A 26,573-nucleotide genomic window follows, 5' to 3' on the forward strand; every position below is an offset into this window, starting at 1 on the left:
GCGAGCCCCAGTGCTGGTGTCTACACGGCCCTTCCTCTTGGGCTCCAGAGCCTTAGGATCCCCTGAAGCTACAGGCTCCCCAGAGCATAGCCCCAGCATCAGAGACCCAGGTTGGAGCGGCTGCCAGGAGGGTCCCCAGCTGTCCACACCCAGACTTCCAGCCCTCCTGCTCTGCTGGCCCCAGGCTCATCTGACACCCCGCATTTCTGGGGTGGGCTGTGGCTCCCGGAGTTCTCACCACTGCCTCCCTGTCTCTCCCCTTCTCCTCTGTGGCTGCCGGGAGTTCTCATCGCTGCCTCCCTGTCTCTCCCCTTCTCCTCTGTGGCTGCCGGGAGTTCTCACTGTTGCCTCCCTGTCTCTCCCCTTCTCCTCTGTGGCTGCCGGGAGTTCTCATCGCTGCCTCCCTGTCTCTCCCCTTCTCCTCTGTGGCTCCCGGAGTTCTCACTGCTGCCTCCCTGTCTCTCCCTGCTCCTCTGTGGCTGCCGGCCCCATCTTTCCAGGCTGTGGCTTCCATCTTCCCCTGCTCTGGAGGGGCTTCTGGTGCTTGTGCAGGGGGCCCTGGCCCTTCCTTGCATTTAAGACCTGGGCAGGTCCTGTCTTACAAGTGCCAGTTCAGGTTCTTTGCAGCCCAGTGCTGAGCAGCTTCTTTGCCCATCTGAGCCGCCTCTTCCTCATCCATGTAGATGGAAACAGTAACCGTGTTTGTGAGCTGTGTGTGGAAGGGCACAGCACGGGGCCTGGTGGGGCTGACAGGTGCTGGGTGCATACCCCCACCATCGCTGTCATCATCTGTGGGGCTGGGCAGCCGTGACTGCATCTTCTCCTGGTCACAGCATCCTGGGCAGCCAGGTGGGGCTCCGGGGGTCCAGCTGATGAGACGTCCAGTCAGGGCCTGGGGAGCCTGTTGGCCCCATCCGCCTTCCCTGTCGGCTGTGACCTCGGAAGTCTCGTGTTGGAGATGCGGGAGCTACAGTGTGGATCCCTGAGCCAGAGCCTAGAGGGACCTTCTGGAAACAGGAAATGCTGCTTCCATGTCATGTGGGCAGGAAGTGCTGCTGTTACAGCACCCGCCTCACCTCACTGTGCAGCAGCTGAAACTCAGTGTGAGGCCTGAATTTCCCATCTGTGAGGACCCTCCAGGTGCTCCTCAGTGTGCAGAGCCCTGCCCGTCACGAGATCCCCACAGGAATGAGGCAGGCAAGGCCTGTGCAGCCCCCATGAGCCTCAGCCATGCCCGGTTCAGGTAGCTGGAGATGGGGCTTTTCCCACACTGTCTCTCACTTTGCTCCTCTCCCCTGAATAAAGGCAGAATGAGATGGGATCCCTCAGGAGCCCCTGATATGGTTTGGCTCTGTGTCCCCACCCAAATCTCATCTAGAATTGTGATCCCCAGTGTCGAGGGAGGGACCTGGTGGGAGGTGATTGGATCATGGGGGCGGTTCCCCCAGGCTGTTCTCATGATAGTGAGGGAGTTCTCACGATATCTGATGGTTTAAAGGTGGCAGTTTCCCCTGCTCTCTCTCTCCTGCCACTTTGTGAAGAAGATGCCTGTTTCCCTTTAGCCTTCCACATGATTGTAAGTTTCCTGAGGCCTCCCCAGCCATGAGCAACTAAGTCAATTAAACCTCTTTCCTTTCTAAATTAACCAGTCTCAGGTAGTATCTTTATAGCAGTGTGAGAATGGACTATTACTTTTCTGGATGACTTGAGGAATAATTCTAGAGTTTAGGTTTAAAGACCTACCCTATGACAGTAAACATTCAAATTTTGAGCTTGGTTTTCCTTAGACCGGGGCTCCAAATGTCATTTCTATGGGACACCCAAAATAGCAAGTGAGACATGGTACTATATATTAAGATATAATTATGTAGTTAATGATAACTGGTATAGTTTAAAATATAAATTAGTATAAAATATAAAATAGTTTAAAATATAAATTATATAAATTGGTATAGTTTAAAATATAAAAATTGGTATAGTTTAAAATATAAATTCCTTTGTAAAGGAATAATTCTGAGGATGGTTTGTAGCTTTCACCAGTGTTTCAGGAAGATGTGTGATGTCAAATATTTCACAGTCTTGATTTGGTGCCTATCTCTTACATTTGAGACTTCCCTAGGCCAGTGGTTACTAAACTTCACTGTGCATTCAGATCACACGTGTTTGCCGAATGCAGATTCCTGGGCTTTGCCATGCCACAGATCTGGAATTAAGCAGGGCTTCTGATTTTAAGCAGGTGACAATAATGCCGACGTCTTTGGTTTGGCATCTGGTCGACCCTTTTCCTGGGATGTGCCTGGGGGAATAGCAGGATCTGTGCCCATCATGCCTGCCTGCATGGCTCTGTGTCTCTGCGATGTCCATGGAAGATGACAGCAGTTTCTGAGCATTGAGAATCAATGACGTCCTGTTCAAAGAGCACGTGGGTTCCAGGAAGATGTGAGCATTTAGACAACCCGTCCTGGAGCCCCGAGTCATGACGGGCCAGTTGCGAAACAAAACACATGAGGAGCCCCTGTGTTTCTTGCCCGCCATTTGTGGGCAGCAATTCCCCAAGCAGGGAGCATGCGTCCACTTGCTGTGAATGTGCTGTGCTCACCACTGGGGACAAAAGACTCCCTGAATGGGGACACAGAGCTGGTGCTGGCCCCGAGGTGGGGACGGTCAGCAAAGAACAGAGTCAGCCAGGGAGGGAGAGCGGGAGAAATCCTGAAGGAGTTAATTCTTCTCGCAGTCATGGTGCCCCATTCTATGGGCAGCGTTGGCTGGAAGTGCCAGGAAAGATTAGTGTCTGCCTTCACTGGAGTCACCCACTTCTTTTAGCTGAGAAGATGCTGGGTTTTGATGCGCTGCGTTGTATAATCAGTAATGGGTTGTTAATGTTCTGTAGGCTGTTTCGTTTATCCTTGGATAAACATTAACCGAGTGTAGTTACATACATTAATACATGACCGTACCATCACACACATGTTCTCATGGGTGTGGACACCTCACTCCATCTGTCTCATGTCTACGTTTTAAATATTTAACAAGGAGAACGCGATGTTATGGGAAAGCAGCTCCAGATCTCGACACTTTGGCCTGAGGAAATCGTTTTGCCTTCTTATGTTTAGCTTCCTGCTTTTATTTTTAGCAACAATAAACACACACAGATACTCAGCTCTGAAAACCCTTTCTGCTCTGCTCTGTCTGTGTGACCCCCATCCTGGGTGTACCTGGGGTTTTGTGTCTCCGCAGTCTGGTTTCCCAGCAATGGGGGGAAATCCAGCCATTCATTTGCATTTTTTTCTACCCTGTCATTAAACCAGGGGCCATGCTGGCCCTGGCCAGTCTCTAAGGACAAATGCTGTGGGCGCTCTGGAGAGCTGGGAGCAGCCCCAGGTCCTGGCTCTTGGCTGCACCCTCAGCACCACTGGCTTCACTCCTGTAGTGCGCAGACTTGGGAGATGGCCCCATGCCCTTGTTCCAAACAGCATAGCTGCGAATAGAATTCACGGGTGTCTTTACCCTTCACCTGCACACTTGGCGTGCCCTCAGTCTCTGTGGTGTCTGTGTGTGAGTGTGTGGGGTGGGTAGGTGTTTGGGGGGAAGGTCAGAGTGCCACACAAATGCTTTCTCAGGTTGAGAAGAGGAAATGGGCCTATCTGGAAGCAGCAGGGAGGTTGGCCTTGAGTGAAGCATCAGCACACAGAGAATGTTCCCTGGCATGTTCACACCTGCACAACCATGCACATGCTCTCGGATGAGCACCTCCCTGTGTGTGCCTGGGCTGCCTGGAGGTGAGGGGTGGGCCAGTGAGGGTCCTTTGTAGCGATATACTGCAAACAAGCTGAGCTGGGGGTGGCGCTCAGGGTCCCTTCCCTCCGTCCCTGCCACCCTTTCTGGAGCCTCCTTCATGGCCAGGTGCAAACCTGCCTTTGCCTGGAGCTGCTCTGGCACCGCTCCGGCTTCCAGCTGAGTTCTGCTCCCTCCCACCCCCACCCCACAGCCTCCCGCTCAGGCAGGGACGATGCCTCTCCGCAGGTCAGGCAGCAGCACAGGCTGCTGGCCGGGGCAGCCGTCACTCACCCCAAGGCCCAAGGCCACATCCCTGGGGCTGAGAGACCAAGGTCGCTGTGGTACCTGGGTCTTCAATTAGTGACCCAGCAGGCGGTGGCCCCACTCACCCGGCCTTCCTTCCTATCTTCCGGATCGGCTTCAGGACAACACTGTGTTTCCACCGGTATAGGCTCCCTTGGCACCAGTAACACACATGCACACACACTCACACCCACACCCACGCTCACACTCACCACACACAAACACATATGCACACACATGCTCACACTCACCACACACAAACACATATGCACACAGATGCTCACACTCACCACACACAAACACGTATGCACACACATGCTCACACTCACCACACATAAAAACACATGCACTCACACACACGCTCACACTCACCACACACAAACACATACGCACACACATGCTCACACTCACCACACATAAAAACACATGCACTCACACACTCACACTCACCACACACAAACATACACACACTCACCACAATATAAACACAGATGCACATACACTCTTACCCACACACCACACACGCACACATACACCACACATATAAACACACATGCACACACACAAGCACACACACCACACACAAACACATATGGACATACATGCACACATACACTCACACCCACACACAGACACACACAGGCATATACATGCACACACACACATGTATGTGCACACACTCAAGCATTGACACACACAAGGCACATATGCATACGCATATTTTCAAGCACACTCACACTCACACTTGCACTCCTGCACACCTGCACAAACACATGCACAGGCAGCCGAGGCTGGGTTGTGTCCAGTGCACATGGTATCCTGGTGCTCACAGCTTCTCAGCTTCTCAAGGAACCCACAGAGTCCATGTCTCACCAGCAACCCCCACCCCTCACGCCCCCTCCCTGGTGCTCCTTCCCCCTGCAGCCGGGAGAGACAGGTCCACAGAGAGAACCTGTGGGGGATGTGCCTGAGGCCGCTCACCACAGCCAGACTGAGCTTCTGTCAGTGGCCAGGGTTGGGGGCTGGTACAGAGGAGCCCCTGGGATAGGAGGGGCCAAACAGGAATTGGACCCCAGCAACCCAGGCCCATGGCCACGGGCAGGTCATCCCTTTGCAGGTCGCGTTGGCCTCACCTGCAGATGGGTGATGAACCAAACACGGGGCATGGGAAGTACCTGTTGAGGAAGGATGTCAGTGCTGGGCACACTGTGGGGACAGTGGTCAATGACAAGGCTCCGGAGAGTTGTGCGGCAGGACTCAGATGCCTGCCAGGTCTGAGCACAGATGCATTTGTGCTCACCTGGTTTGCCACTGTGGTGTTGGCAGGTACACGGGCCAGTGCTTCTTGACACCTTGATCTCGCCGGTGGAGTCACAGCTGGGTGGGCGGCTTGGGAGCCCCGCCTCGCATCCCTGCACCTGTGCCTTCCAGCAGGGTTTGCTGGAGCTGCGGCAGCAGGGCAGAGCCTCTGGACGTGCAGTTAGGATTGGCTGTCTGCCAAAAGGTGCACCTGCTGGCAGCAGAGCCGGAAGCAGCAGTTCTTTTGAGAAGCAGGCATTTATTAAGTGCTTGCTGTGTGCAGGTGGACAAAAAAGCATTTGTTAATGAGACAGTTACTCATCTAAACAAATATGCGTCTCGACCGCACACTTGTTTTCGTCCGGGTTCTCCAGAGAAACAGTCCAATGGGATAGACAGAGGGACAGATAGATAATAGGTAAATAGACAGACAGGGTCAGTGGGTGAATAAATGGATGGATGGTTGGATAGACAGGCAGATAATGAGAGATAAATAAACAGACAGATAGAGATTATTATAAGGAATTGGCTCCTGAGATTGTGGAGGCTGAAAAGTCCCAAGATCTGCAGTTAGCAAGCTCGAGGTCCCAGGAAGGCCAATTCAGTTCAAATCCGAAGGCCAAAAAGACCAAGGTCCCAGCTCCAGCAGTCAGGCAGGAGTGCCCTCTTCCTTGGGGCAGGGTTGGCCTCTTTGGTCTCTTCAGGCCTTCAGCTGATCGGCTGAGGCCCACTCACATTGGGGAACGTGGTCTGTTGTACTGAGTCTACTGATTCAAACGTCCATCTCATCCAAATGCACCCATGCAGACTGAGTATCTCGACACTGTGTGGCCCGGTCAGGTCGACACACAAAATTCACCCTCACCTGCTTGGCCTCAGAACCGCACCACGGGGGCAGGGTTGACGCTGACTCCCACAGCAACCTCCTCTGCCCCTGGATCTGGCAGCTGCTGCCATCATGGATGTCCTGTGCGGGCTCAGGCTGTGTGCTTTCCCCAGAGAGCTGAGTTTCAGGAAAATCCACGTGGAGCCTTTCTTTTCTGTTGTCAAGGAGAGAAGCCTGGTGTCATCCATGGGAAGAGGCGGCCATTGGCAGAATCCTGGGAGGGTCTGGCAGCTTCCCTGAGTGCCATGGAGGCCAGGATTTGTCCCATAGCCCTGGCTCTCAGCCACCCCACCTTGCGTGTCCACAGGGTCAGTCTCTGCGTGCAGCTGGTGTTGGACTGAGGGGACAAGGCAGAAGCCCCCCTGGGCCATGCCACAGCACACAGTGCCAGCGCATTTGCCTCTGAGGCCCCAGGCCAGGGCCTGTCTGAAGTGCCCCAGGACTGGGTGAGATTTGACTCCAGGAGCACAGGGAAGTGCCTGGGAAGACTCGGTTAAACTAAAGCAAGCCACAGGGTGTCTTCAATTCAAAATGGAATTTTTCAAAACATTTTAACGTTTCTGAAATCAGAAAGTTGACATGGCAAGATTGATGTCCTGATACGTAAAATCGTGGAGGCTGGGTCAGATGAGGGGCAGCAGGTGCCAGCTGAGGCCCGGCTGTGCCACCGTGGCAGGAGGGGCCCCTCTGCAGCTGCACGCAGCCTTGTGATGGGTGGGAGGGGGGCAGTGGACGCTTGCTGAGGGGCAGCAGGGATGTCTCCTTCCTCATCCAGGCCTCACAGCCACACAGGGCTGGGCACTCGCCACCCTGGCTATCATCCTCTCCCAGGCAGACCCTGGAGTCTGACCACACTGAATCCTGACATTCATTTCCTTAGATGAATGCTTCTGATAGGAGTTTTGTGATCTTCTAGGATGGATGGAGGGATTTGCTTGTCATATGCTAGTTAGTTACCTGTAAATGGTATATTTGATGTGCCAGGCATCCTGCCCGGTAAGTGCATGGTGTATTCCTTGTTCTAAGTACTGGACTGCACAAACGAAGGCATCTTTTTTGTCTTGTGCATTGTGATAGGTAAATGGATGGTGCTTCTTTTGCTAGGTGCTGTGCTGTACATGAAGGTCCCTTCCATGTGGCAGGTGTTCTGCTGGGTAAGTAAAGGCACCTTCCTGTGCTGGGTGCTGTGCTGGGTACACGAAGCTACCTTCTTCCGGTGCTAGGTGCTGTGCTGGGTACAGGAAGCTACCTTCTTCCTGAGCTAGGTGCTGTGCTGGGTACACGAAGCTACCTTCTTCCTGTGCTAGGTGCTGTGCTGGGTACATGAAGCTACCTTCTTCTGGTGCTAGGTGCTGTGCTGGGTACACGAAGCTACCTTCTTCCTGAGCTAGGTGCTGTGCTGGGTACATGAAGCTGCCTTCTTCCGGTGCTAGGTGGTTTGCTGAGTAAATGTAGGTACCCTTTGTGTGACAGGTGTTGTGCTTAGTAAATGAAGGCGTCTACCATGTGTTAGGTCCTGAGCTGAGTAAATGAAGGCAGCCTCTAATAGCTCAGACCTGTGCTGGGTAAACGGTGATAGCTTCCCCGTGCCAGGTCCTGTGCTGGGTAAATGAAGGCAGCCCCCAATAGCTCGGACCTGTGCTTGGTAAATGGCGATAGCTTGCATGCACCAGGTCCTGGGCTGGCTAAATGAAGGCAGCCTCCAATAGCTCGGACCTGTGCTTGGTAAATGGCGATAGCTTGCATGCACCAGGTCCTGGGCTGGCTAAATGAAGGCAGCCTCCAATAGCTCGGACCTGTGCTTGGTGAATGGTGATAGCTTGCATGCAGCAGGTCCTGGGCTGGGTGAATGAAGGCAGCCTCCAATAGCTAGGTCCTGTACTTGGTAAATAGCTTCCCTGTGCCAGGTCTTGTGCTGGGTAAATGAAGGTAGCTTCCATGTGGTAGGTGCTGCGCTGCGTAAGTGAAGGTGACTTCCACGTGCTCGGTCCTGTGCTGGGCACTTGAAAGTGTCTCCCACTCGCGAGGTGGTTTTCTTAGTAAATGAGGGCCCCTTCCATGTGCTGAGGAAATGACACCGCCTTCCACGTGCTGGGTCCCGTGCTGGGGAAATGAATGGTACCTTTTATATTTTCAGCCCTGGGCCAATTGTATTCAAATATTCCGTTTTCATCTTTTTAGCAACCATGGAAGAATACAAGTATTTCCATTTTATATGCAAGGACGATGAGACCAACTTCAGATGGTGAAGTTGGTACAGATTCCTCTTCTATCAGGCCTGTGAGGTTTTGTGTGAAACCCTCATGCTTTATACACAGGTTTTGCTGTCCTGTGGTTGTCCATCAGGTTCTGGGAATTCTGAGCTGGAATGAGGCACTCCAGTAGCGTCTTCCCAAGGGTAGACCACACAGCACACGAAGCCCACCAAGCCTGCACCGCCCACACAGCACGGCCCCTCACTGCAGACCTGCTGCCCTTGTGGGTTTAGGCCTGGTGTTCCCCTCTCACAGGGCCGTGCCTCAGACCCCACATCCGCGCTGCAACCTGGAATGCACCTGCCGCATGGTGTGAGAGGCGTTTTGTGGGAGACGCCCAGGGCGGTACCTGCACTGGAAAATACTCAGTGGCTGCTGTGCCATGCTGAGGGGCCTTTAGGACAGGGAGCTGGATCCGTGGAGGGCTGGGTTTTGGTCTCATTTGACTCTCCCCCATGCCTCATCCTGAAGTTCTTTAATCTTGGTCTGATGTTTAAAGTTGGGACAGCCCCTCCTATGACCTCGGAGGGTTCTGGCAACCAGGTGAGCTGGTGTGTGTGGGAACAGCGTGGAGCTCTGTGAAATATCAGGCGTCTTCCCCGCCATGGGGCATCGTGGTCACTGTGTTGTAGGGTCAGTTGACCACTTGGACACCTGGTTATGACCATTTCAGCCTCTTTTGGAAACATTCTGCTTTTATTCCCATTGGCAAACAAACTTGCTCAGAGGTTTTATGTGACAAGCTACAGGCAGCGCTGGAGTGTGGTGTGCCAGCATGCGAGGGTGTGAGCAGGGGGCACGTTTTCTCTGGAATCGTGCATTATAGGAATAAATCACGTGTGTGTTTGCACCTTCTCACCCCTATGTGAAGATGAAACTTTAGTGCTTGAGGTTAAAAAGAGTCCTCATGAAGAAGTCTGGCTCTTTCCGCCCTGGTCTAGAAAACAGTTTCCCGTGAAGGACCAGGGACTACAGATTTCCGGCTTCGGGGCCCTACGGCCTCCACCCCCGCCATGCAGCTCTGCAGCTGTAGCCTGAAAGCAGCTGCAGCTGCTGCGCATAAGGGGTGGCTCTGGGCAGGAAACCACGTGCGAGCTGCCCCACGGCAGGGTGCGTCCCACAGAAGGAGCAGTGTGTTCCGTCCCGCTGCACGGCCTGCGAGGGATTTCCACGGTGAGGGTGAATCACGAGGGCTTCTTGTGGCCTGGTCTGTCTTACCTGCCTCTCCTGCATGCAGGCTATTTTTTTTTTTAAACAAGGGAAGAATAACTTTATTGTAAGTATTTTATGTATTTATTTATTTATTTATTTATTTTTGAGGCAGAGTCTCCCTCTGTCGCCAGACTGGAGTGCAGTGGTGGGATCTCGGCTCGCTGCAACCTCCACCTCCCAGGTTCAAGCGATTCTCCTGCTTCAGCCTCCTGAGCAGCTGGGACTACAGGTGTGTGCCACCACGCCCAGCTAATTTTTGTATTTTTAGTAGAGATGGGGTTTCACCATGTTGGCCAGGATGGTCTCGATATCTTGACCTTGTGATCCCCCCCTTGGCTTCCCAAAGTGTTGGGATTACAGGAGTGAGCTATGCGCCCGGCCTATAAGCATTTATTATAAGCATTTATAAGCATTTATCTCCAACTCCAAGGTTGCCATATTCAGTGATATAAACATTGGTTCTGGACGGTGGAAAATGTTATGGCTGTGGGATAAATTTATTATTAAATTTATTCAGACCAGAGGGAAGGTGAAGCCCATGTCTCCTCGCTCTTCCCCACGGGAAACAGAGGGGGGCTGCCAGGGAAGCTCCATGGACATCTTCCTGGGGCCCTGGAGAGGCACGGCTGGCGGGAGGCAGTCACTTCCAGGCTGTGGTGTGACCCAAGATATTAACACAGGTACCGTGTGAGGCTCAGCTGTCTACCCAGGCAGTGGAAAAGGATTTTTCAACAGAGACGCTGCAGACATGGGGCTTTAAAAGATTTCAAGTCTCGGATGGGTGTGGTGGCTCATGCCTATAATTCCAGCACTGTGGGATGCCAAGGTGGGTGGATCACAAAGTCAGGAGTTTGAGACCAGCCTGGTTAGTATGGTGAAACCCTGTCTCTACTAAAAATACAAAAATTAGCCAGGCATGGTGGCGGGCGCCTGTAGTCCCAGTTACTCGGGAGGCTGAGGCAGGAGAATGGCTCGAACCCGGGAGGCAGAGCTTGCAGTCAACCGAGAACGTGCCATTGCACTCTAGACTGGGCAACAGAGTGAGACTCCATCTCAAAAAAAAAAAGAGATTTCAAGTCTCTATGATCCAAAATAGTGCTTTCCCAGCTATGTTTGCCGCATTCATCCTTTCTGCTGTGTTCGTGGGGCTGTCTCTGTAATGGCCACAGATCTGCTTCTGGAGGTTCTACTTTATTGCATTGGTTTTTGTTTATTGTTGATTTCTGTAACAATACCACTCTTTTTATTTTTATGGCTCTGTAATATGTATTTTATATTTGATAATGCAAATTTTGTATTTTTCCAAATTGTTTTATCTATACTTTTATAAACATTTTTTTTAAGAGACAGGTTCTCGTTCTGTCACCAAGGCTGGAGTGCAATGGTGTGATCAGAGCTCACTTCACCCTCAGCCTCCTGGACTTCACCCTCAACCTCCTGGGCTCAAGTCATCCTTCTGCCTCAGCCTCCCAAGTAGCTGAGACTATGGGCACATGCCACCACACCCAGCTAATTTTTTTATTTTTATTTTTTTGTAGAGACAGGGTCTCCCTACATTGCCCAGGCTGGTCTCAAACTCCTGGCCTCAAGTGATTCTCCTGCCTCAGCCTCCCAAAATGCTGGGATTACAGGCATAGCCACTGTGCCTGGCCTTAGAATTAAATTAAATTTAAAACTTATTGCATGTAAAGTTGCCATACTAACAATGTTATTTTGTTCTACGTAAGATCCCAGTGTTTCATCATTTATTCAGGTTTTTCGTCACTTTATTTATGTATTTGAGGTACTATGGATGTACATGGTTTCAGGCTAAATGTGATAATTTAATGCATTCACATATTTTGTAAAGATCAAACCAGTGCACTTGGGACATCCACCACCTTAAACATTTGTCTTTTCTTTATTGCTAGAACCATTAAAATTCTTCTCTTTAAGCTATTTTGAAATATACAATAGATTATTGTAATCTATAGTAAATCTATGAAAAAACTAGGTCTTATTTCTTCTTTCAAACTGTACATTTGTATCCACTAATCAGCTTCTCTTCATTCCTACACCCCTTGCCCTTCCTGGTCTCTGGTAGCCACCAATCTACTTTCTGTCTTCATGAGGTCCACTGTTATAGCTCCTGAGGTGAGATCTGTCTTTTCTGAGCCTGGCTTGTTTCACTTAACGTAATGGCCTCCAGTTCCATCCTTGTTGCTAAAAACAACAGGATCTCATTCCCTTCTCTGACTGGACCATATTCCACTGTGTATATGTGCCATGTTTTCCTCTTCCATTCATCTGCTGGCGAGCACTTAGGTTGATTCTCTATTTTGGCTACTATGGATAGTGCTGCAGTAAACATGGGAGTGCAGAGATCTCCTCAACATCCTGATGTCCTTTCTTTCGGGCATACACTCAGTAGTGGAGTAGATGGGTTGTATGGTAGTTCTATTTCTGGTTTTTTGGGAACCTCCACACTGTTCTCCATGGGGGCTGCACTAACCTACATGCCCACCCACAGTGTCTGAGGTTCCCTTTTCTCTCGCCAGTATTTGTTACTGTTTTTAATAAAATCAATTTTAACTGGGGTGAGATGGTACCTCATTCCAGTTTTGATTTGCATTCCCATGATAATTAGTGATGTTGAGCATTATTTCATATACCTGCTGGCCATTTGTTTGTCATGTCAAATGTCAAGAAATAGACATTTCTTGAGAAATATCTATTCAGATCTTTGGCCCATTTTAAAAAATCAAATTATTGGATTTTTTTCCTATAGAGTTGTTTGAGCTCCTTATATATTGGGGTTGTTAATCCCTTGCCAGGTGAGCAGTTTCCAAATATTTTCTCCCACTCTGTGGTCACCCTTTGTCTTCACTTTGTTGATTGTTTCCTTTGCTGTGCAGAAGTTTGATGTGATCCCATTTGTCTTTTTTTTTTTTTTTTTGAGATGGAGTTTCGCTCAGTTGCCCAGGCTGGAGTGCAATGGTGTGATCTCAGCTTACTGCAACCACTGACTCCTGGGCTCAAGCGATTCTCCTGCCTCAGCCTCCCGAGTAGGTGGAATTACAGGTGCCCTGCACCACACCCGGCTAATTTTTGTATTTTTAGTAGACACAGGGTTTCGCCATATTGGCCAGGCTTGTCTCGAACTCCTAACCTCAGGTGATCTGCCCACCTTGGCCTCCCAACATTTGTCCATTTTTGCTTTGGTTCTTTGTGCTTTTGAAATCTTACCCCCAAAATCTTTGCCCAGACCAATGTTATATAGCATGTCCCCCATGTTTTCTTGTAGTCATTTCATAGTTTCAGGTCTTAGATTTAAGTCTTCAGTCCATTTTGATTCGACTTGTGTGTGTGGTGAGAGACAGAGGCCTAGTTTCTTCTGCATATAATTATCCAGTTTTCCCAGCACCACTTACTGAAGAGACAATCCTTCCCCCATTGTGTGTTCTTGGTGCCCTTGCTGAAAATCAGTTGGCTGTAAATGCACGAATTTATATCTGGGTTCTCTATTCTGTTCTATTGGTCAATGTGTCTGTTTTCATGCTGGTACCATGCTGACTCAGTTACAATAGCTTTGCAGTAAATTTTGAAGTCAGGCAGTGTGATGCCTCCAGCTTTGTTCTTTGTGCTCAGGATTGCTTTGGCGATTCAGAATCTTTTGTGGTTCCATATACGTTTTAGGGTTTATTTTCCATTTCCGTGAAGAATGTCATTGGTATTCTGATAGGAATTGCATTGAATCTGTAAATTGCCTTGGGCAGTGTTGTCATCTTAAGAATATTAAGTCTTCCATAGTCCTGGATAATTTCAGATAATCCATGAGCATGGACTATCTTTCCACTTTTTGATGTCCTCTTCAATTTCTCTCATCAGTGTTTTACAGCTTTCTTTTTGTAGGTCTTTCACTTCTTTGGTTAAATTGATTCCTAGGTATTTTATATTCTTTGTAGCTATTGTAAACAGCATTACTTTCTTGGTTTCCTTTTCTGATTTTTCACTATTGATGTAAATAAATACTACTGACTTTTGTATGTTGATTTTGTAACCCACAACTTTACTGAATTCACTTATCAGTTATAACAGTTTTTTTTGGTGGAGCCTAGGTTTCTCTTAGGTATAAAATCATGTCGTCTGCAAACAAGGATAATTTGACTGTTTTCCTTTCCAAACTGGATTCCCTTTCTTTCTCTGATTGGAAATCTTTCTCTGGAAATCCTGATTGCTCTGGCCAGGATTTCCAGTACTATGTTGAATAAGAGTAGTAAAAATGGGAATCCTTGCATTGTTCCAGATCTTAGGGAAAAGGCTTTCAACTTTTCCCTGTTCGTCATGATGTTAGCTGTGGGTTTTCATTTATGGACTTTAAGATTTTGAGGTACGTTCCTTCTATATCCAGTTTGATTAGGGTTTTCATCATAGAGGGATGTTGAATTTTATTAGATTTTTTTTGACATTTATTGAAATGATTATATGGTTTTGGTCTTGGTTCTGCTAATGTGATGTATCATGTTTATTGACTTGCATATGTTGAACCATTATTGCATCCCTAGGATGAATCACAATTGTTTATGGTGAATGATCTTTTTAATGTATTGTTAAATTCAGTTAGCTAGTGTTTTGTTGGGAACTTTTGCATCTATATTCATCAGTGATATTTGCCTATAATTTTGTCTTATTGTTTCCTTGTCTGGTTTTAGTATCAGGGTAATGCCGCCCTTGCAGAATGAGTTTGGAAGTGTGCCCTTCTCTTCAGACTTATTGAAGAGTTTGGGTGAAATTGACATTAGTCCCTTTTCAAAAAAAATCTGTGGGCACATAGTAGATGTGTATATTTATGGGGTACATGAGATGTTTTGATACAGGCATGCAATGTGTAATAATCACATCAGGGAAAATGGGGTATCCACCTCCTGAAGCATTTATCTTTTATGTTACAAACTATCCAATTATATTCTTTTAGTTATTTTAAAATGTACAATTAAATTATTATTCACTATAGTCAGAGTGTGGTGCTATCAAATAGTAGGTCTTACTCATTCCTTCTAGCTATTTTTTGTACCCATTAACCATCCCCATCTACCTCCCACCCCCACACACCTCCCGACTACCCTTCTCAGCCACTGGTAACCATTTTTCTACTCTCTATCTCCATGAGTTCAATTGTTTTGACTTTTAGATCCAAGAAATAAATGAGAACATGAGACGTTTGTCTTTCTGTGCCTGGTTTATTTCACATAAGATAATGATTTCCAGTTGCGACCATGTTGTTGCAAATGACAGGCTCTCATTCTTTTTTTATGGCTGAAGAGCATTCCTTTGTGTATATGTACCATATTTTCTTTATCCATTTATCTGTTGACGGACACTTAGGTGGCTTCCAAATCTTGGCTATTGTGAACAGTGCTTCAGCAAATATAAGAGTGCAGATATCTCTTCAATGTACTGATTTCCTTTCTTTTAGGTACACACACAACAGTGGGATTGCTGGGTCATATTATAGCTCTATTTTCAGTTATTCTGAAGAACCTACAAACTGTTCTCCATAGTGGTTGTACTAATTTACATTACCACCAACAGTATACGAGGGTTCCCTTTTCTCCACATCCTTGCCAGCATTTGTTATTGCCTGTCTTTTGGACATAGCCATTTTAACTGGGGTGAGACAGTATCTCATTGCAGTTTTGATTTGCATTTCTCTGATATCAATGATGTTGAACATCTTTTCGTGTGCCTGTTTGGCATTTGTATGTCTTTTTTTTTTTTGAGACGGAGTCTTGCTCTGTTGCCTAGGCTGGAGTGCAGTGGCGCAATCTTGGCTCACTGCAAGCTCTGCCTCCCAGGTTCATGCCATTCTCCTGCCTCAGCTTCCTGAGTAGCTGGGATTACAGGCGCCCGCCACCACGCCCAGCTAATTTTTTGTATTTTTAGTAGAGATGGGGTTTTGCCGTGTTAGCCAGGATCGTCTCGATCTCCTGACCTCGTGATCCGCCCACCTTGGCCTCCTAAAGTGCTGGCATTACAGGCGTGAGCCACCACGCCCAGCCTGGCATTTGTATGTCTTCTTTTGGGAAATATCTATTCAAATCTTTTGCCCATTTTTTGATTGGATTGTTAGATTTTTTTCCCTGTAGAGTTGTTTGAGCTCCTTATATATGCTGGTTATTAATCCCTTGTCAGATGGGTAATTTTCAAATATTTTCTCCCATTCTATAGGTGTCTCTTCACTTTGTTGATTATTTCCTTTGCTGTGTGGAAGCTTTTTAGCTTGATGTGATACCACTTGTCTATTTTTGCTTTGGCTACCTATGCTTTTTAGATCTTACCCAAAAAATCTTTGCCCAGACCAATGTCCTATACCATTTTCACAATGTTTTATTCTAGTAGTTTCCTAGTTTCAGGTCTTGGATTTAAGCCTTTAATCCATTTTGATTTGATTTTTGTATATGGCAAGAGATAGGGGTCTAGTTTCACTTTTTAACTTATGGATAGCCTGTTTTCCCAGCACTATTTATTGAAGAGACTGTTTTTTCCCCAATGTATGTTCTTGCCATCTTTGTTGAAAATTAGTTCACTCTAGGTGTTGGATTTGTTTTTGGGTTCTCTATTCTGCTCCATTGGTCTATGTGTCTGTTTTTATGCCAGTAGCACACTGCTTTGGTAACCATAGCTCTGTAGTATAATTTGAAGTCAAGTATTATGATTCCTACAGTTATGTTCTTTTGCTTCAGATAGGTTTGGCTCTTCTGGGTCTTTTGTGGTTCCATATAAATTTTAGGATTGTTTTTTCTATTTCTGAGGAATGTCATTGGTACTTTGATAGAAATTGCATTGAATTTGTAGATTGCTTTGGGTAGTATGGACATTTTAATAATATCAATTCTTCCAATCCATGAACATTGGATATCTTTCTATTTTTTGATGTCCTCTTCAATTTCTTTCTCCTTTAAGTGTTTGGTAAAACTCAGCAGTGAAGCCATCAGGTCCTGAGCTTTTCTTTGATAGGAGACTTTTTATTATGGCTTCGATCTTGTTACTCATTATGGGTTTATTGAGATTTTATACCTTTTACATGGTTCAATCTTGGTAGGTTGTATGTGTCCATAAACTTATCCACTTCTAGGTCTTCTAATTACTTGACATATAATTGTTCATGGTAGTGTCTAATGATAGCTTTTATTTCTGTGGTCTCAGTTGTTATGTCTCCTTTTTCATTTCTGATGTTATTTATTTGTATTTTCTCTCTTTTTCTTAGCCTAGACAAAATTTTGTTGATTTTGTTTATCTTTTCAAATAACCATCTTTTTGTTTCATTGATCTTCTCTATTTTTTTTTTAGTCTCAATTTACTGCTGCTGTAATCTTTATTTTTTTCTTTCCTTCTTCTAACTTTGGGTTGGCTTTGTTCTTGCTTTTCTCATTCCTTAAGGTCCATTGTCAGGCTGTTTACTTGAAGTCTTTCTACTTTTGTGATGTAGGTGTTTATTGCTATGAATGTACCCCTTAGCACTGCTTGTGTTGCATCCCATAGATTTAGGTATGTTATATTTCCATTGGCACTTGTTTCAAGGAATTTTTAAGCTTTCTTCTTAATTTCCTCATGATCCATTTGTTGTTCAGAAGCTTCTTGCTTAATTTCCATGAGTTTGTGACATTGCTGAGGTTCTTCTTGTTATTGATTTCTAGTTTTATTCCATTGTGATCAGAAAAAAATACTTGATATGATTTCTACTCTGTTCAGACTTCTTTTGTGATCTAAGTTATGGTTTATCCTGGAGAATGTTTTATGTTCTGATGAAAAGAATGTGTATTCTGTAACAGTTGGCTGAAATGTTCTGTAAATGTCAGTGAAGCCTATTAGGTCTAGAGTGTAGTTTAACTCTGATGGTTCCTTTTTGATTTTCTGTTTGGATGATCTGTGCATTACTGAGAGTGGGGCATTGAAGTACCTTACCATTATTGCAATGTCTTCTATCTCTCCCTTTAGATCTATTACTGTTTGCTTTACATACTTGGGAGTTCTGGTGTTAGATGCATAGATATTTATAATCATTATGTCCTCTTGCTGAATTGACTTCTTTATCATTACGTATTTACCTTCTCTGTCTCTTTTTATAGGTTTTGATTTGTAGTCTGTTTTATCTGATATAAGTATAGCTATCTTGCTTTTCTTGTTTTTGGTTTCTAGTTGCATGGAGTATCTTTTTCCATACCTTCACTTTCAGTCTGTGTGTGCCTTTATAGATGAAATGGGTTTCTTGTAAGCAATATATAGTTGGTTTGAGACCAGCCTGGGCAACATGATGAAATGCTGTATCTACAAAAAATACAAAAATTATCTGGGCATGGTGATGTGCACCCATAGTCCCAGCTACGTGGGAGACTGAGGTGGGACGATCACCTGAGCCTGGGAGGTTGAGGCTGCAGTGAGCTGTGGTCACACCATTGTACTCCAGACTGGGTGATAGAGACCCTGTCTCAGAACCAACCAAACAAACAAAAAGCCCAAACATATAGTTGGGTCTTATTTCTTTATCCATTAGCCACTCTGTGCCTTGTAACTGGAGTATTCAGTCCATTTACATTCAGTGTCATTGTTGATAAGTAAGGACTTACTACTGCCATTTTGTTGCTTGTTTTCTGGTTATTTTGTAGCTCCTCTCTTCCTTTCTTCCGTCTTCCTTTTTAGTTAAATGGTTTTCACTGGTAGGATGTTTTAATTTGTTATTTATTTTTAGTGAATCTATTATAGGTTTTTGCATTATGGTTTTCATGAGGCTTACACAAAACATCTTACAGTTATTTTAAAGAGATGACAAGTTATTTTAAAGAGATGACAACTTATCTTAAATCACAAGGAAAATAATAGAAACAAACAAAAAATGAAAAGGTCTACATTTTAGGTCTACCCCCTCCCCATCTGGCTTTTAGTTGTCTCAACTTACATATTTTTATACTGCTTATCTCTTCACAGGTTGCTGTAGCTATTGTTGTTTTTGATAGATTTGTCTTTTGAGCTTCATACTAGGGTTATGGGTGGATTTCACACAACAGTTACTGTATTAGAGTTCTGGGTTTGTCCATGTACTTAATCTTACCAGTGGGTTTTCTATCTTCAGTTCTTTTCCTATTAGTGTTTTTTTTTTTTTCATTCAAATTGAAAAACTCTCTTTAGCATTTCTTGTAAGACTGGCCTGGTGCTAGTGAATTCTCTTAGCTTTTGTTTGGGAAAGTCTTTATCTCTCCTTCGTACCTGAAGGATAACTTTGCTATATAGAGTATTCTTGGATGGAAGTGTTTTCTCTTTCAGCACTTTGAAAATGTCATTGCACTCCATCTAGTTCTGTATGGTTTCTGTTGAGAATGTTATTGACAAATGAATTGGAACTCCTTTATATATTATTTGCTTCTTTTCTCTTGCTGGTATTAAATTCCCTTTGTCCTTGAACTTTGAGAGTTTGATTATTGTATGCCTTAGGGAAATCTTATTTGGCTTAAATCTGTTTGGTGTTCTCTGACCTTCCTGTACCTGAATACTTATATCTTTCTCGAGTTGTGGAAAATTTTCTGTTATTATTTATTCAACTAAGTTTCTACCCCTTGCTTTTGCTCAACCCCCTCTTGAACACCAATAATTATTAGATTTGGTCTTTTGAGGTAATTTGCTATATCTTGTAGGAGATCTTTATTTATTTTTATCTTGTTTTCTCCTTCATGTATTTTCAAATAGTATGTCTTCCAGCTTACTGATTCTTTCCTCTGCTTAGTTCATTCTGCTATTGAGAGACTAATTTTTTTTAGTTCAGCAAATGTGTTTCTCAGTTCCAAGATTTCTGTTTTTTTTAAATTTCAATCTCTTTGTTAAATTACTCTGATAAAATTTTTAATTTCTTTTCTGTATTATCTTGGAGATGACTGAATTTCCTTAAAACTACTCTTTTGAATTTTCGGTCAGAAAGCTGGCATATGGATCTCTCATTAGGGTCAGTTTTTGTTTATTTTCTTTTGTCTTTGTCCATTTGGGGAGATCATGGCTCCTCATTTACTGTTGTTTCTTGTGGGTGAACATCTATGTCTTTGCATTGAAGGACTGGTTATTTATTCCAGTCTTCTCTGCCCAGCTTTATTTTGTTTTAATTGAATATATTTGCTTAGAGGTTCCTTACCACTAAACTACTGCCTCCCTTATGGCTTCAAGAGGTGCCTTAAACCCAGTTTTGCCTCAGCTCTAGCAAAGGATCAGAACACTGCTGTTCCCGGATGGGGGAGGTCCTGATTGGCATATCCCAGCAGTGTGGGAAGGCTGGCTTAGGAGTGTGTGCCCAGGAGGCTTGTGAGACAAACTTCCTATAGCCTGGTGCTGCTGAACAGCCACTCTCGTTTGGCGTCTCCTGTGGCTGAATTACAGAACAGAGTTTCCGGGGCTGAGTTACAGAGCAGAGTTTCCAGGGCTGGGTGTGGGAATCCTGCTTGTCTCCTTTGTCTCTGGCTGTCCTCAGGGATATTTCTCCCTTCAGGCACTCGTGATGCTTCCTGTGGGTTAAGAGAGGGACAGATCTCCTGTCAGGGAACCCAAGATGATGGGGAAGCTATTTGTCTACATCAATTTCACCTTTTCCAATGCAGAAACAGTGAGATGGGGGAAATTTTTCATGTGCTTGGTACTGGGCAGAATAGGAAGAGGGGTGTCATGGATGTGAAATCCAATTCTCTTACCATCTGCTCAGTTTTTCCACTTCTTGGTGGCCCCAGGAATGGTTTTATCTTTGTATTTGACTTCTGGGATATTTCTGGTGATAATCTCAGCACTGTATATTTGTTTTAGGCTTTGTGTGTTTGGGCATGAGTGAATCCAGCTTGTTTCTATGCTGCCATCTTGGAACTGGAAGTCCTTTTACGCAGGTTATTTAAGCTTTTCCTCCAGGGATAGCAAATGCATTCTATTGTCCCAGCTTCCATAAGTTGGCAGTGCCGTCTGGGATCCTCTGGTGAGAAGAGATGTCACAATCGATTAGCAATGTCTGCCATGGGTGTGAGTGGGCCAGGCAGTGGTATGTGTGCTGAGGATTTGCCATCTGGGATCAACTGCTTCAGATCTATGAGTCTGATCCTGTCAACCTAATCAAATACCTTTCAAGTCCAAGAAGAACGGGCCTTATGAGACAAGACTGAGATAATGAGGCTGAATTTCAAAAAACATGCCTGAACTTTGGGGGGAATTAAATTAGTACAGTTCCTTTACACAGGCTGCTTTGGAAGGCATTGCACTTGTGCCAGTGAGGCTAGCTTTGCTTGCACATTTTTGGAGTGCTGTTTTAGAATTGCTGGTTAATAATGGACCATAAAACACATAATTTTCAATCATTTATGGTCTCATCTCACTTTTGGCTTCAAATGCCATTACCCTGCCTTATCATTTGCTGTTCTCTGGGCTTGATCCCATTTAACTCTTGGTTGTATCCTGAATGAGATCTGTCCTAATAAAATGAAGATGTATCTCCTCTGAAAGTGCCAAGAACAGCTTGCAGGCTCTGAAGGCCATACGGAAAAGGAAATTCCCAACCTCTAAATACAGGGAGCATCATTAGAAGGGTGAGTGCCTTCCCAAGTAGTACTGGTAAGGTGGAGACTCATCTGCTGCTGAACCATGGGTGTTGGTTGGAATCCAGTTTGTTACTCTCAATCTGTGCCTGGGCCACCTCTAAAGAGCCATACATCACCCACACCTGGTGGTCCTCTTGCTGACTACTGGATTTTGCTAAACTCATTTTCATGTACGTTGATTTTGTCTCCTTAGTGCTCTGCAGGAGCCAGGTGGATGCACTGGCACAGCCTCCCCTGCTTCTGGACATTGTGCCTGTGAGCCTGGGGTCTTTGTCAGTAACTGGCTGCTCCTCATTCTACCTGAGGCCAGACTCCACACCCCTTGTTCCTGAGCTCCAGCCCTGGGAGTCATCTGTGCTCAGGCAGCGGTCCCAGGTTAGATGCCTGCTTCCCCTTAGGCCCAGCCCCACCAGAAGAGACCCTGCAGCTGTTTCCAGTGGCCTGGGCTGCAAATCCTGAATGACTATTTGTTCAAACCACTAACATCTCAGCCCATGGAAAAGACCTAAGCGATCTCATGGCTGATTGTCTTCCTGGGCTGTTCCATATGCCAGGGCCCCTGGCTTTTCTTTAGCTGATTCTGATTCCTGAAAAGGGGTGAAAGGAATTTCTCCAGGCACTTTTGGAAGGAGCCCCAGCTGTGGAAACCTTCCCTGAACAACCAGACCACCAGCAAGACCTCACCTGGCCTTTAGTTCTGAAGGAGCAAAGGGTCTGGTTGTGGCACCCCCTGAGGTGTGCCCTGGGGCAGCAGGACACAGAACAGTGCAATATATTATTACCAAGGTCAGGCTCAATTTTCCTTTTAATTTTTTCCCCTGGAAAGAAAAATCCCTTTCTTTGTATTTGGAAGGCTTAACTTTAATCTCATGTTCCCCTTTTAGCTAATGATGTGGTACACCTTGCAAGAAACGGAAGTTCATACAACTTCTTCAGCATCTGAGTAGGGGAGAGCTGGATTTTAAAGGAAATTATTTGTAAATTATTTTTATCGTTAACTGAAATTTCATTCATAGATGTTCTTCTGTTCTCTTTCTGCTCCTGTTTGTCACACAGATATACACAACCAAGCCATGGCTGCTATTCAGAAGCCGCTTTGCCTGGAGTATCTCAAAGCAGCAGCTGGCCCTTGCGGAGTGTTCCGTGCACGAGTCCTGCATCCAGGCACTTGCCCATGTACTTTCCTCAAACGTACTCATTTTATCCTCAGGAGAGTCCCATGAGGTAAGCAGCTTTAGCATCCCTATTTTACAGGTGGAAAAACTGAGGCACAGACCAGCTGTCACCTTTCCAGCCTGTCTGGGGCCAGAGTCCATGCCCTGACCCCCATGCCATTGAGCTCTGGTGAGCCCTGCATCCCCCGCTGCTGCCTGCACATGCCTTGGTCTCTCCTCCATAGTTTCCTCTTAGCTTCTCCAGGGTCCCAACCCCGTTTCTGTCTTCTTTCTGCAGTTGGAAATGGTCATTGTTTCACATATGCAGGGCTCTCACGCTATGTATTTAGAAGCCCTTAATGAAGGAATCCATTCCAGAAGATAACATATATGGGCTTTTCTGGTAGAACACAAACAATTATTTAGTGGTCAGAGAGAAACTTTTGAAATGGTCTTGACGTTCAGAGCTTGAGAAATGACAATGAAAGGAAGCAGACTTAATGAAACGGCCTTTTAGAACACAGGGCTCGGGGAGGTGCTGAAGTCTGATGCAGAGACCAAGCTCAGATGAGGGCAGTCCACCTGTCGCTGTGTTCTACTAGAATTTAAGCTCACGGGGTCAGGAGTTCTGCCTGTTCCTGCTATATGGGCGCAGAACAGTGCCTGACACATCTTCCTGGTCACCTGTGATGGCTGGGCACCATGCTGGACAATGGGAGGGCGGTGGCCCGTGAGAGTGCTGGAGTTCCTGCACTCACAGAGGTTAGGACTAAAGGGAGAACAGTCCGTTCCGGTCCGGACCTCAGACTTTGGGTAAGTGTTAGGGTTCAGGGAGGACTTTAAAAATGGCTGGGATTTCTTCCCAGCCATGGCCACATCTCCTCTAAGGTCCCTCAAAGTCTTGTGCTACAAGGTCTGAGTGGAGCTATCAGGCTTTGGAGGTCACTCATCCCACCAAAGCCTCAAGGGTCCTTTATTCATCCGGCTGCTGGTCCCACCTGGGAGTGGTGCACGTTTGAGGTATGGACCCTGAAAGACCTAGAAACAAATAATGTGTTTGATAACTTGTTTATTTTCACATTTGTTTAGAGAAAAAGAGGTTAATTACCACAGTAGCATAAAGGCCAATTAACTGTCCACATAATCAGGTTTGCCAGGAGCTGCCCTTCCGTCCTCCATGCCTGTGGACACCTTGCGGGCAGACAACATTGGAAGCATTCATCTGATCCACCGTGCTTCCCGGGATCCTGAGCCAGGAGGAGCTGTGTACAGTGTTGCCCACACTGTGTCTTCTAATGAAGCCTTTTATTTTATGGTAGCTGCTGGCAAGAAAGCAGAGGGTGGAAACTCCTCTCCCTCCTCCTTAGTGAATGTTTCCACTGCTGTGACTCCATTTGGATCAGAGTTGATTTTCTGTGGACTTTCATACACTCTCCATTCTGGGCAGCAGTGAGGTCTCCCTCCAACCATTTCATCTGTGCAGTCAAATCCCACCTTTCCATAAAGGCACCTTCCCCACCCTGGTTCTCTCTGATGTGTGTGGCCAGTCCTAGGAAAGCATCTAAGGCTTTCAGCTGTATTGAGGTTGCCTGTGTCCAGCCTGAGCCCAGTGCCTGGCACCCAGCAGGTGCTCTATAAATCTTTGCTGATGGAGGAAGGCAGGAGGAGGCTTGGCTTCCACTGTGCATCTGGCCACATCCAGGAGAGAGGAGGATTTTCCTGTCTTGGGTCTTGCTGAAGTCCCCCTGGCATGAGAGGCTCACGCCCAGGCCAGTCATCACCTCTGCCCACCTTCTTTTTCCAGATAAGTCGAAGACTGTGAGTTGGTGAGGTGAGACTTCAGTGTCCTCTGGGTTATGAGGGGATAAGGACGAGATCTCTCAGAGAACTGAAGTTGTGATTGGCCTCCCTGCAGACAAAGGCTGGCTCTCAGGCAGGTTCAGGGGGATTTGGTCACCAGTAGCAGCAGCCCTTTGGCCCCTGTGACCCCTGGTGTCCCTGTTCAGTGTGCTGTGTGTCCACCCGGACTTCGGATCTTTCCATGGTGCCAGCCTGGCCTTTTACTTTCATGCAGCTGTTCCACAGCAGGGGCAAAAAAACACAACACCTCACAACACCATATCTCACAACACCACATTTCACTGCACGACACCACACCTCACCCCACAACACCCACCACACACACACTGCGTAACACTTCATAACACCACATCTCACGTCACAGCATCACACCTTACAATACCACACATCACCTGAGAACACCGCACCTCACCTCACAATACCACAACCCTCAGCAAACAACATAATACCTCACCACATAACGCCACACCTCACCTCATAGCCCCACACTTTACCACACAACACCTCACCGCACAAACCTGCATCCTCCACCAGATAATACCACATCACTCTGCACAACACCAAACCTCACCCCATAACACACGCCTCATCTCACAATGCCACATCTCACCACACAACACCTCGCCTCACAATACCACACTTCATCTCAGAACACCACACCTCACCCACACACCACAGACCCCACCACACACCGTATCACACTGCACAGCACCTCACCTCATTTCACAACAATACACCTCACTTCACAACACCGCACCTCCCATCACAATGCCACGTTTCACTTCATAATACCACACGCTCACCACACAACACCATACCTCGTCTCACCTCACAATACCACACTCCTACCACACCTCAGCTTACCTCATAATCCCACAACTCACCACACAATACCACACTTCCCACCACACATCTCACTTCACAGTACCACCCCCTCACCACACAACACCACACCTCACCACACACCACACCTCTCCCCCTACAACACCACACCTACCTCACACCATACCCCTCACCACACAACACCACACCTCACCGCACACCATGCCTGTCACCACAAAACACCATACCCCATATCACCTCACAACACGACATCCCTCACCACACACCACAACTCACCACACTATACCCTATCCCCCACCTCACAATGCCACACCCTGCATCTCACAACACCACACCACATTGTACATCACATCATACTGCATGATACCTCCACTTACAACACCACATCTCATCACACAACACCACACCTCACCTCACAATACCACATCTTTCATCTTAAAATACCACACCTCATCTCACAAGACCACACCACACCACATAGCACCACAGCAACACACAATACCACACAGCACCACTTCACACTCACCCACCCACTCCAACTCAATTTCAACCCAGTAGTACGTTACCTGTGAATGAATGCTGGGACCACCAGGGTCCCCCAGAAGGCAGTCATAACAATCTGCCCAGCTGGAGGAAGAAACAAATGTTTGTTTGGACAATTTGCATCCGCTCCTTCGTACTACTTCTTCAAACCGGATAAAAGAGAACTCTGTATAATATACACAGAAACTCCTGTTACTGGCAGAATCTTAAAATATTTATACAGCATACAAACAATACCAAGGAATTTCCTACAAGCTATATATTGACTTCATAAACACAAGGCCATTATGTATTTGTCTTAATTATACACAACAAGTTATTGATTACAGTACAGTAAAATCTGAAGGCAAAATTCTCAGGATCAACACTTCTGTATACACTGTGCTGTTGCAAATGGCTACTGCGATAAGCTAGGAGATCAACCCGTGGCACTGTTAATCTCAGAGGCTGAAGATGCATGGACTTTGGGAACCTGGGGCCTCTCTGTGTGGCTAGAGAGGGAGTTAGCTCAGCCTGGTGGGTGTGATGGGTGTGTCCCGCTGTCCACACAGGAGGGCGCTCATCTGGTGGGCCATGTTGCCGGGAGACCCTGAAGCACCTGGGTAAGCTGCTGTGTCCCCAGCCTTGGCCACTTCCCATGTGCCAGTGAGTGATGTTCAGGGTTTGTATTAGTCAGGTTTCTCTAGAGGGACAGTAGTAATGGAATATATATATGTCACATGTGTGTATACACACACACACGTAAGGGGGAGTTTATTAAGTATTAACTCACACAATCATAAGGTCCCACAATAGGCCATCTGCAGGCTGAAGAGAAAGGAGAGCCAGTCCGAGTTCCAAAACTGAA

General features: G+C 46.4%; 1 long non-coding RNA gene across 1 annotated transcript in view; it reads left to right on the forward strand.

Annotated features, from left to right (window-relative positions):
* The first annotated feature begins 9,315 nt into the window (after window positions 1-9,315).
* The window catches only part of LOC117980776 (uncharacterized), a 35,285-nt gene continuing 18,027 nt past the window's right edge, over window positions 9,316-26,573 (forward strand). The window contains exons 1-3 of the long non-coding RNA XR_008625831.2: window positions 9,316-9,961; window positions 21,520-21,701; window positions 22,383-22,550. This is a non-coding gene — a long non-coding RNA (uncharacterized LOC117980776). The remainder of the gene's footprint in view (window positions 9,962-21,519; window positions 21,702-22,382; window positions 22,551-26,573) is intronic.

The sequence above is a fragment of the Pan paniscus genome, chromosome 5, assembly GCF_029289425.2.
Source record: "Pan paniscus chromosome 5, NHGRI_mPanPan1-v2.0_pri, whole genome shotgun sequence".
In the NCBI taxonomy this organism is placed as follows: domain Eukaryota; kingdom Metazoa; phylum Chordata; class Mammalia; order Primates; family Hominidae; genus Pan; species Pan paniscus.